This window comes from Mixophyes fleayi, chromosome 6, assembly GCF_038048845.1.
Source record: "Mixophyes fleayi isolate aMixFle1 chromosome 6, aMixFle1.hap1, whole genome shotgun sequence".
In the NCBI taxonomy this organism is placed as follows: domain Eukaryota; kingdom Metazoa; phylum Chordata; class Amphibia; order Anura; family Limnodynastidae; genus Mixophyes; species Mixophyes fleayi.
The window spans coordinates 186,280,933-186,290,044 of record NC_134407.1 but is presented as its reverse complement, the minus strand read 5'-3'; the positions used below and the strand labels follow the sequence as shown (position 1 = coordinate 186,290,044).

Here is a 9,112-nt window from a genome sequence, read left to right as displayed (position 1 = left end):
TTTCCTGCTCATGAAACTCCTTACTGTCTCTGCTGTGCTCTGATTGGCTGAGTGACTATATCAGCCAATCAGAGCACAGGCATCCCCCCTACCCATACTGCCATTGAGGAAGCTGGGGGCAGCACTGCAGGAAAAGGTAAGTGTATGGGAGTTTATGTCTCTGTGTGTATGAGAGAGAGAATGTGTGTCAGTGTGCATGAGAAATGTATTAGTGTGTGTCAGTGTGTATGAGAAATGTGTGTCAGTGTGTAGTGTGTATGAGAGAAGGGGTGTGTGTCAGTGTGTATGAGAAATGTATTAGTGTGTGTCAGTGTGTATGAGAAATGTGTGTCAGTGTGTAGTGTGTATGAGAACTGTATTAGTGTGTGTCAGCGTGTATGACTGTGTGTATGAGAGAGAGAAAGTGTGTCAGTGTGTATGAGAGTGAATGTGAGTCAGTTTGTGTGGATCAGAGTGTGAGTCAGCGAGTATTGATTTTATGCCGGAAGGAATTGTCTACTTTCAGATTTATTTATTTTTACACATAAAAAATGTCTGAAAATTTGTATTAACAGTAAAAAATTTTTTTCAAGGATTAGTGTTAAAGTATACACTTTTTTCTCTGTGCAGACATGCGGAGACTTTCTCTTTGTGCATATGTGTCTATTTATCTGATTATTTGCGCGTCTGACTGGAAATATGGATAGTGGGAGGTGTAAAGATGTCACTACAAAGTCCATCATATTACCAGGTTAGGATCACTCCTTTCATTATGTTCAACTATTACTTATAGTTTTATTAAGTCTTAAGAAAGGGGGCTCTATTTGTTTCCCTTCGAATTGGTCTAATGTAAAAATCAAACAATTAATGTATGAACATATTGGAGTCTGCTTGCAGAGCTCACTGGTCTTACAGTTCCACTGTGTTCCTTCGCTTCCGTAGAATTTCTTTATCTCATCCCAGAGATTTTCCTGACAATGTTATAATAATCCACATTAGTGTGTGTCCACGTGTATGAGAAATGGATTAGTGTGTGTGTGTGTGTGTGTGTGTGTGTGTGTGTTGCTATTGATTTAACATCTGGGCTGGTTGGGAAGGGGGGGCTAAAGTGTTCACTCATGACTCAGCTTTTCATATTTCTTGTACTTATCCTTTTTCCCCAATCAGGAGCCCAACATTCCAGGACTGAGACAAGCAACTACTGAGCTTAAGACACCAGGAAGTGAAAGCTGAAAGAACAGGTAGGAGAGAGCAGGACAGCTGCCAAATGTTCTGATTCTGGTGGGACAGTCCTGATTTTTGGTGACTGTTCCGCTTTGTACCGATCTAGGGGCTGGGGCCCAGACTGAGCACTTTTTGCATACACTGCATTCTTATATGCTACAATATGGCACTAGCCATGTCCTCGGTGGGCTGACCATGCCCCCTCTAGTCACACACTCAGGTGGCTGCCACACCCCCGCTGGTGGGCCCCTACCATGTCATCCCCCGATGAGCCCTTCATGTCCCAGTCCGACACTGGCTGTATGCCTTTGTATCCCAATTTGAAAGCACACAATTCTAAAATTTCCCAATATTTGTCAAACTCTTTCTACAAAAGTTAAATAACTCAGTCACCATGAACTGAAAAAGGTTTATCGCACCCAGCCTTTCGTTCTCTGTGTAACTCTTGCACAACTCAGATCTGTACTTTAGATTGCTGTGAAACCAATACTGTGCTACTGCTGTGTGTTTCTGGTGAAGTGCGGCCACCTTATGCTACAAAACCCTGGATCCCAACCCTGGAAAAGATTTCAATTTAAACATTTGGTGACACAGCACTGTCATATTCTTATGATATTTATCTTATAATAAAATTCTTACATCATTTCTTCAGATGTGATGGAGAAGTGATTGGGCATGCTAATATAGGCTTTCACAAGTCGAAATCTTTGGTTTAGTACTTCTATAATCAACATAGTAGTCAGAATGACAACAGATGTTTATGGTCTTCTATTTCTTCTTAGTGACGGATGAAAATGTCATTACATGTTTACTGTGAGCAAATTTACTGACAGTCTGAAACCATGTACAAATGTCCCTCCACCGCCATTCTGTACTGCCAAGAAAACTTAAAATTGAAGGCAACAATTTTGTTGGCGGTACCAATATTTATGAAAATGCCACCTATCAATTTATTACTATGAACATCATTGAACCAAGAGGCGTCAAAGTGCTTAATTCCTCATGTCTAGGGTTGCTATCTGCCTGTTTTATTTAACTAGACAGATTTTGGGACGTTCTGCTTTCAGTATATCGTTTGGATTTCAGTGAAGTGGACAATAGGGGAATTTTAGGCAGTTGACTGGGGTCCATGGATGTAAGTGGGCCCAGAATTTTCCTATACAAGGTAAGAAGATGATGGGAAAATGATGTTGCTGTTTATTGTTGTATGAGTCATGTTGAATATATTAAAACATTTGGGACCTCATTTAGAGTCGAAGGGAAAATCGTGTAAGAAGTGGGAGTGTGCCGCAGCTTGGTAGGGTATTAGGAGTGGCAAGCAACCCCAGTCGCGTCCCACTCGTAATACCCTACCGAGCTGCGAGCAGTTCCTGCAGCTAGCTAACTACTTGCGCCACCTAACTCCTGCCGCACAGTTTTAGCGCTTTTTTGACGTGTGTTGCGTCTGTGCCTCACTGCGTCTAGGATTTACTTACAGGTTTAAGCCTTCACAAATCCGCGTTCCGCCCTTTCTCTCGTAGTGAGCTGCAAACTGTCACAAGTGTTAATTGCGTCCAAGATGCAGGCGGATATGGTGCTTGCTGCACATGCGTGGTAGTGGTTTTTTTGTTGGATGCGCCTAAAACGGACTTTGCGTCCGACTCTAAATGAGGTCCTTGGGGTCCGATGTAGATTTGGGTGCAATGGACACTGAAATCATAAGTGCAAATTGAATTCTTTAGTATACACAATATTCCAAGTAGCAGTGATCTTTAGATCTGTGCGAATCAGAATACTGTCCAAGTTGCACAAACACCTCTTTATCTGCCTTATGGGCCGGTGTGCATGATATACTTAAGTATATCAGTCACAGCAGCCCTGTAAAGCAGACAATAAATAAATTAAAGAAAAAAAAAAAGAAAAAATGTTTTTACTTCTTTTTTTAACACAACAAGGTCTGTTACACCAGCAGAAAGCACCCGCAAAAGATACATCTCCTGGAGTCTTACCTGTGACTGCTTGCAACTAAACATAGCATATAAAGTGCGTGAACAGGCCTATACATTGCCAGGCTCGCCCACTAACTTCCCCTCCTCTCTAAGCGCAGAGAGATGCAAGGGGAGATCCGTCTCAGTTTGCATTCAGACTCCTTGGCTAAAAGTGCTTTTTGTGCTGATCAGTTGGACTTGCGTCTAACTCTACATCGGGCACCTTGCTGTGAGGGACATGTGTGTTCTAATGAAAATTTGCACCCAAAGGTGTTAAGAGCATACTTACCAACTTTCTGTTGGTGAAATCCGGGAGCCTGCAGAGGAGGTGGGCGTGACGGGGGGGGGGGGGGGGGGGGGGGGGGGGCTCCAAGTGACGTCATTTTGGACCTGCCCCCATGACGTGATGACGCAAAATGCGTCATTTGACAGCGGGGGGCGGGGCCAAACGCCGCGATTCAAAATGCGGGAGTCTCCCGCAAAATGCGGGAGAGTTGGCAAGTCTGGTTAAGAGTAGAGAATATGTAAGAATTGTGATAATTTTAGCTGATAATCCGGTGATTAAATGGGATTGGGGGGTCTATAGTTTGAGCATTGTCTGTAGTACTTTTAATCAGCCACTGCTTCAGTGATCTTGAAACCAAACAATTCCAACTTAGGTACTCCTAAATAAAATATATAAATAATTGCATGCAAGAGCATACATTAGAACAAATGAAGAATTCTCCTAAATGCAGATGAGGTATTTGTTATCCCAAAACCGATCAACATAGTTTGAGTAATCTTAATTTGTCTTAATTATCATTTAGTCATTTAACTTAAAAATTATTTCAGAGGTTACTCTGTGGGATAGCATGGGTAAGTCAATTCAAGATAATTGTTGTATCATCTGTTTTTGATTAATAATATAATAATACTCAGAAGTACCAGAGGATTGTGTCTTGCTATAGTGTGGGTGCTCACTGATGGTATCTGGTGCCGAGAGCGGGGTGCAGGTAAAATGTACTGGGCCTGGGCCTGCCTGTATAGTGGGAGGAGCCAGCAACCTGCTGTGGTCCTGCCCCCTTCTGTGGCCCCACAAAGTCGCTGTACCGGGGCCTGAAACTTCTCTTGGCGGCCCTGGGTATAAGCTAGAAATCTTAGTAATGTCACTAGATAGTGTGAACTGATAAGCCAAATATAAGTTCAGCCCAGAAAATGGTCATCAGCACTGTGTTTAGGCAAAGTGTACACATGAAACTACCCAAACATGCTGCCTGCACTGACAGGTGCATACTGTCCCTCTAACAGTTAAATGTTCAGTCAGGTAATCGTTCCAAATGGGCACCACAGTCACTTTTTCATGTCGTATCTGCAGCTACACCCGGTGCTTCTGAAAAATTACACTTCAAGACACCCACACCTTTTTGTTCCTCTCATTTTCCTCTATAACAATAGTTTGCACAATGCCTTCCACAGAAAATGGTAAAATATCAGGTGCCTTGAACAAGTTGAAAGCACCATTTAATGTTACAGCAATTTATTATATATATTGGGAATATATTCCAGTCACTCTTTGATGTTGTCAGGTGAGTTTTCAGTATAATGGACTCTAGGGCAGTGATGGCTAACCTATGACACTCCAGGTGTTGTGAAACTACAAGCCCCAGCATGCTTTGCCAGTAGATAACTAGCTGATAGCTGGCAGAGCATGCTGGGACTTGTAGTTTCACAACACCTGGAGTGTCACATGTTAGCCATCACTGCTCTAGGGGGTAAGTATATCAATCTGCGTTTTTTGCAAGTCACCGATAATCGGCGACTTTGCGGGACATATTTCAAACGGCAATATCTTTAAAGGCAAAACTTGCCTTTAAAGACATTGCTGTTTTAAATCTGCCCTGTAAAGTCGGCCATTATCGGTGACTTGCAAAAAACGCAGATTGATATACTTACCCCCTAGGTGGTCTTACAGCCCAGCGCGCCCCAACCTGCAATTCCCTTTAGACATCATTCTATATTGAGCATTTATGATCACCAACAATAGATATTAATTTAAAATACAGAATAAGAATAAGAGAATATGAAATTTATTTAGCAGACACAAGTATGTTATCAGTGACAACAACTTCAGAGAACAAAATACACCAAACTATAAAAAGCGCGGCTGTCATCAAAAATAAAAAAAAAACAGAAGAAGTTTTTTAAAATGTACAAACGTAACGACAAATGATATAGTCTCTGAGAATATACGGTGGTTGAACTGGGAATTTAGAAGGGGAGGTATGAAGAATGTAATGATAATCTGATCTGATCTTCACTTGAAAAAAAAAAAACCGATTCTTGTAATCCATTAATCACATTTGCTAAATATTTTCTAATTAAAATAAATAACGGTCAGAACAAGGCTTCTGAATATACGAAAGATGATGACACTGGAGTTCTACGCTGCACTGCATGGCTTTGTACGTGCAGCATTTCCAGAAGGTTAGGGAGTTCTCAGCAGGAAACGGTTAATATGTTCTCGCTCTTGCTCCTGGTGGAAATACATTAGCACTTCATAATTTTTAGTGCTATCAGCGATTATTTGAAACTCACTAGCACAGAAATCTCTGGAGGACGTGCAGAGGATTCACTAATTACACTTAAGTTGTGCACCTGGCCGTACAAACAGGAGTTCAGGTCCGTGAAGGCCGTCGGGAGGAATGGGGTTTGCAGGAGGTAGTGTGTGTGCTCGTCAGGATGAATTTTGATGCATGATATACATTGAAATGGCCAGTAATTGTATAGGTATCTGCATTAGAAATAATTCTAGGGAAGCTGCTGGCCTCTGTGATTTGTTTCATACTCAGACACACACAATGCCGGCTGCAATACACTGGGTCACAGTCTGGTACAAAATAAACCACACAGTAGGTTGTGTGATAGCCCTAAGTCAGTAAACATACACGTTGACAGACTGCTGCTTAACGTTCTGCAATTATCTCTCCATCACTATATACACCATTTAATCTAGCCATAAGAGCTGACGATCGGATTGTATAATAAGAGAGCTGTCGTAAGCAACATCAAATCTGCAGTTATGAGGCCCAGTTTAAAAAAAAAAAAAAAGTTTGTTACAATGGGAGATCTTGACTCAAAGAGCTAATTATTTAATGACGTAAAGAGAGAGGATAAACAAAGTGAGGTTGCAATCTAGTAGTCTGAGGCGCGTGGAAAAGAGAATTAGTCATTGAATAGCATATTAAACACACAGCGCACAGAAATCACGGGGCGTGATGTTATACCTACCCAAGAAGCTTAAAATCCAGAGATTAAAACTGAGCTCTGAAGCCATTGACCAGTATAATGGGAGTCACTACTTCTGCGAGCTTCACGTTTCATATAACGTTCTTGCTAGTTCAATTGTGGTTGTGCTGCTTCCATCCTGTACTATTGTCTCAGTGTGATCCAGACACTGCGGTAATACCACACATGACATATATATTTCTCAGCCGTGTCTTATGTTCCATGGTTTGGCAAACCACTGGGTTACGTTTTAGTGCTAGCTGCTCTCCGGATAGGCAAGTGAGAATTACGTCTCAGCAGTGCTTATAGACACTCTACGGTGATGTGTTAAACCAGACACTGCCAAGATGTTCACAAGGGTTAATACATGGTACTCTCAAGGTGCATAGAGTTAGCTAGCTTATGTCGGCCGTAAAACCGTGAAAATATAGCCAACATACCCAACAGTGGGTCAAGAGATAACCAGATAAAATGCATACAATCTAACCTCTTAATGGCTATTAAATGTATTACGTTTGAAGGGGTTAAAGAGAAACCAGTTTCCTTTCAGGGACAATAAAACATGATCTTTCTTCTTTTTTTTTTTTTCTAGTGCTAATGAAAAAGATTGAGAAGATTGAGAATTAACACCTTCAAGTGAACTCACAGATGCACTGATTCTGCCTTCTGATCCCTCTAGAAGGAACGAGGGTGCCTATAAAGTTAGGAGGTCTTGCATATTAAAGGTTTTGTACTGCTTTGCAAATATGAGACATGATGCTAAAGCTCATGAAACACTGGGATCTTGGAAAATTGTCCATGATGGTACAAAAAACACACAAAACAAAGGAGGTGATGTTTTAGAAATGACTTTGCACATATAGAAATAGCCTCCAATAAATGCAGGGTTCCACAGATTTACTTTTAAATGCCTACAGAAATCCTATTTTATCTGAGCTAAGTGAGAGGTTTCACACGATAACATATAATATGTAATACACAATATACAGTAGCAGACCCTACAGAAATGAAGACATCTTTACCAAAATATTACCTGACATAGGCCACTGTCCATATTAAGAAGGCAAGACTGAAACAAGACTACACACTTGAGCTAACGCACCTTGTAAACATGAACGCTCAATAATTTATTTCCATTTCAAATTATATTAATTGTAACATCTTCCTATAAGTACGACTAAGGAAAAGCTGATGGGGACCTGTATGGATAGAAACATCTAAAGAGAATTTGGACGTACTAGAGGACCAGGCACATGTGCTAAGAGAAAGGCAGACAAGGGAGTGCTGAAGAATACATCTAATATAGGCCATATTTTGAGCGGTGGGCCCAGAGAGCCTTGTTTTTCCCCGCAGGCCCTGACTCTGTTTCTTGACCCAACTTCAACTTATCTGCAGGAAAGAAGCGTTTACGTGCCAAGAGAGCGAGGTACAGTCCATTTATGGAAGACGCTGGTACATATGTACGCTGAGGCTATTGACGTCACCACTGCCTGCTTGATGTATGAGCTGCTTAAATATGCAACACTAAGTACGCTGGAGAGGGGAAGGTGACTGTAAACAGACAGGTAAGAGAGAACGGGTCTTGTGGATAATGTGGAACAAGCTTGATTGCTGTGTTTTAACGCTATATATGAAAGAGGGGTATGCTGCGGATTGTTTTAGGGCAGCATAATGATGAAATGGCTTTTATAATTAGGAGAATAATAAAAATGCATCAGCTTTTCTATTGCTGTACTTTTGCTGGCAGTGCGTCTGCACAACCATACCGTACATCAATGCTGTCAAATCCACATGACATTGTGTCTATAGGGAACTGACATGGAGCACGTTAAACCTGTTTTTCTGAAGCGTTTATTAAGCACAAAGGTGTAAAACAAAAATAAAATTTCAGCGCAAAGGTTCTCCTGACATATAAAATGTGCAAATCAGCACAGACCACAAAATGAGGGGAATGAATGGAGGAAATTCCTTTGATTTGATAGTTGCTGGACACTGATCTGCAATAGGAAAGAGTTACACGTCTACCCCTTATACATAGGACTTTGCGGCTTTGTATGCTATGTTAGAAACCAGCTTTTTTGGTTAAAAATGATTCCTACTTCCTGTTCTTTCCATAAGAATCTGGATGGATTCATTTTTCCACTTGATAGAAATGCCGATCCCTGCGTTTTCTGTGGGGAATTTTGGACAAGCACTCTTGCTGATCAACTCACCCATCAGTGATAAATGGAATCAACAGCCACACAGCAAAATCCAGGGCTTGACCTTCCAAGAGGCAAATGAATAAGTGATTCATTTAATGTATAATAACATAACCACATAAATAGTGCGATTGTTCCAGTGAGAGGGGAGAGTTTAGCCGTAGTCCAAATGTAGCGAGAGAGCGAGCCACAGATACGGATACACTGGATGTATACACGTACATATACACACATACGTAAAGGGCTCCAACACATCAACGGATTTCTAAACAACAGGAGGATCTATGAAATAATCATTTCAATTTCTTTAAATAAAAAGGATTGAGTGTTTAGGTATTTTGAAAAATCTTTTTTTTTAAGTATATAACACTTGTTTCCTTTTTAGTAATTAAAGTCCGAACCCATCAATAACAAGTATAGATAAGTACACTATGTATGTCAAGCAAATTTAAAGGCAATCATATTTGCAAAAAA

The 9,112-nt window shown here is 40.9% G+C and overlaps 1 long non-coding RNA gene across 2 annotated transcripts; it reads left to right on the top strand.

Annotated features, from left to right (window-relative positions):
* Positions 1-1,144: 1,144 nt before the first annotated feature.
* On the top strand, positions 1,145-7,997 carry LOC142094937 (uncharacterized). 2 transcript variants are annotated; one of them, XR_012677723.1, is made up of 4 exons: positions 1,145-1,220; positions 2,271-2,368; positions 7,030-7,127; positions 7,833-7,997. It is a non-coding gene; the product is annotated as an uncharacterized LOC142094937 (long non-coding RNA). The 2 variants fall into 2 exon arrangements; XR_012677722.1 differs by having other exon boundaries at positions 7,030-7,162.
* Positions 7,998-9,112: the final 1,115 nt, after the last annotated feature.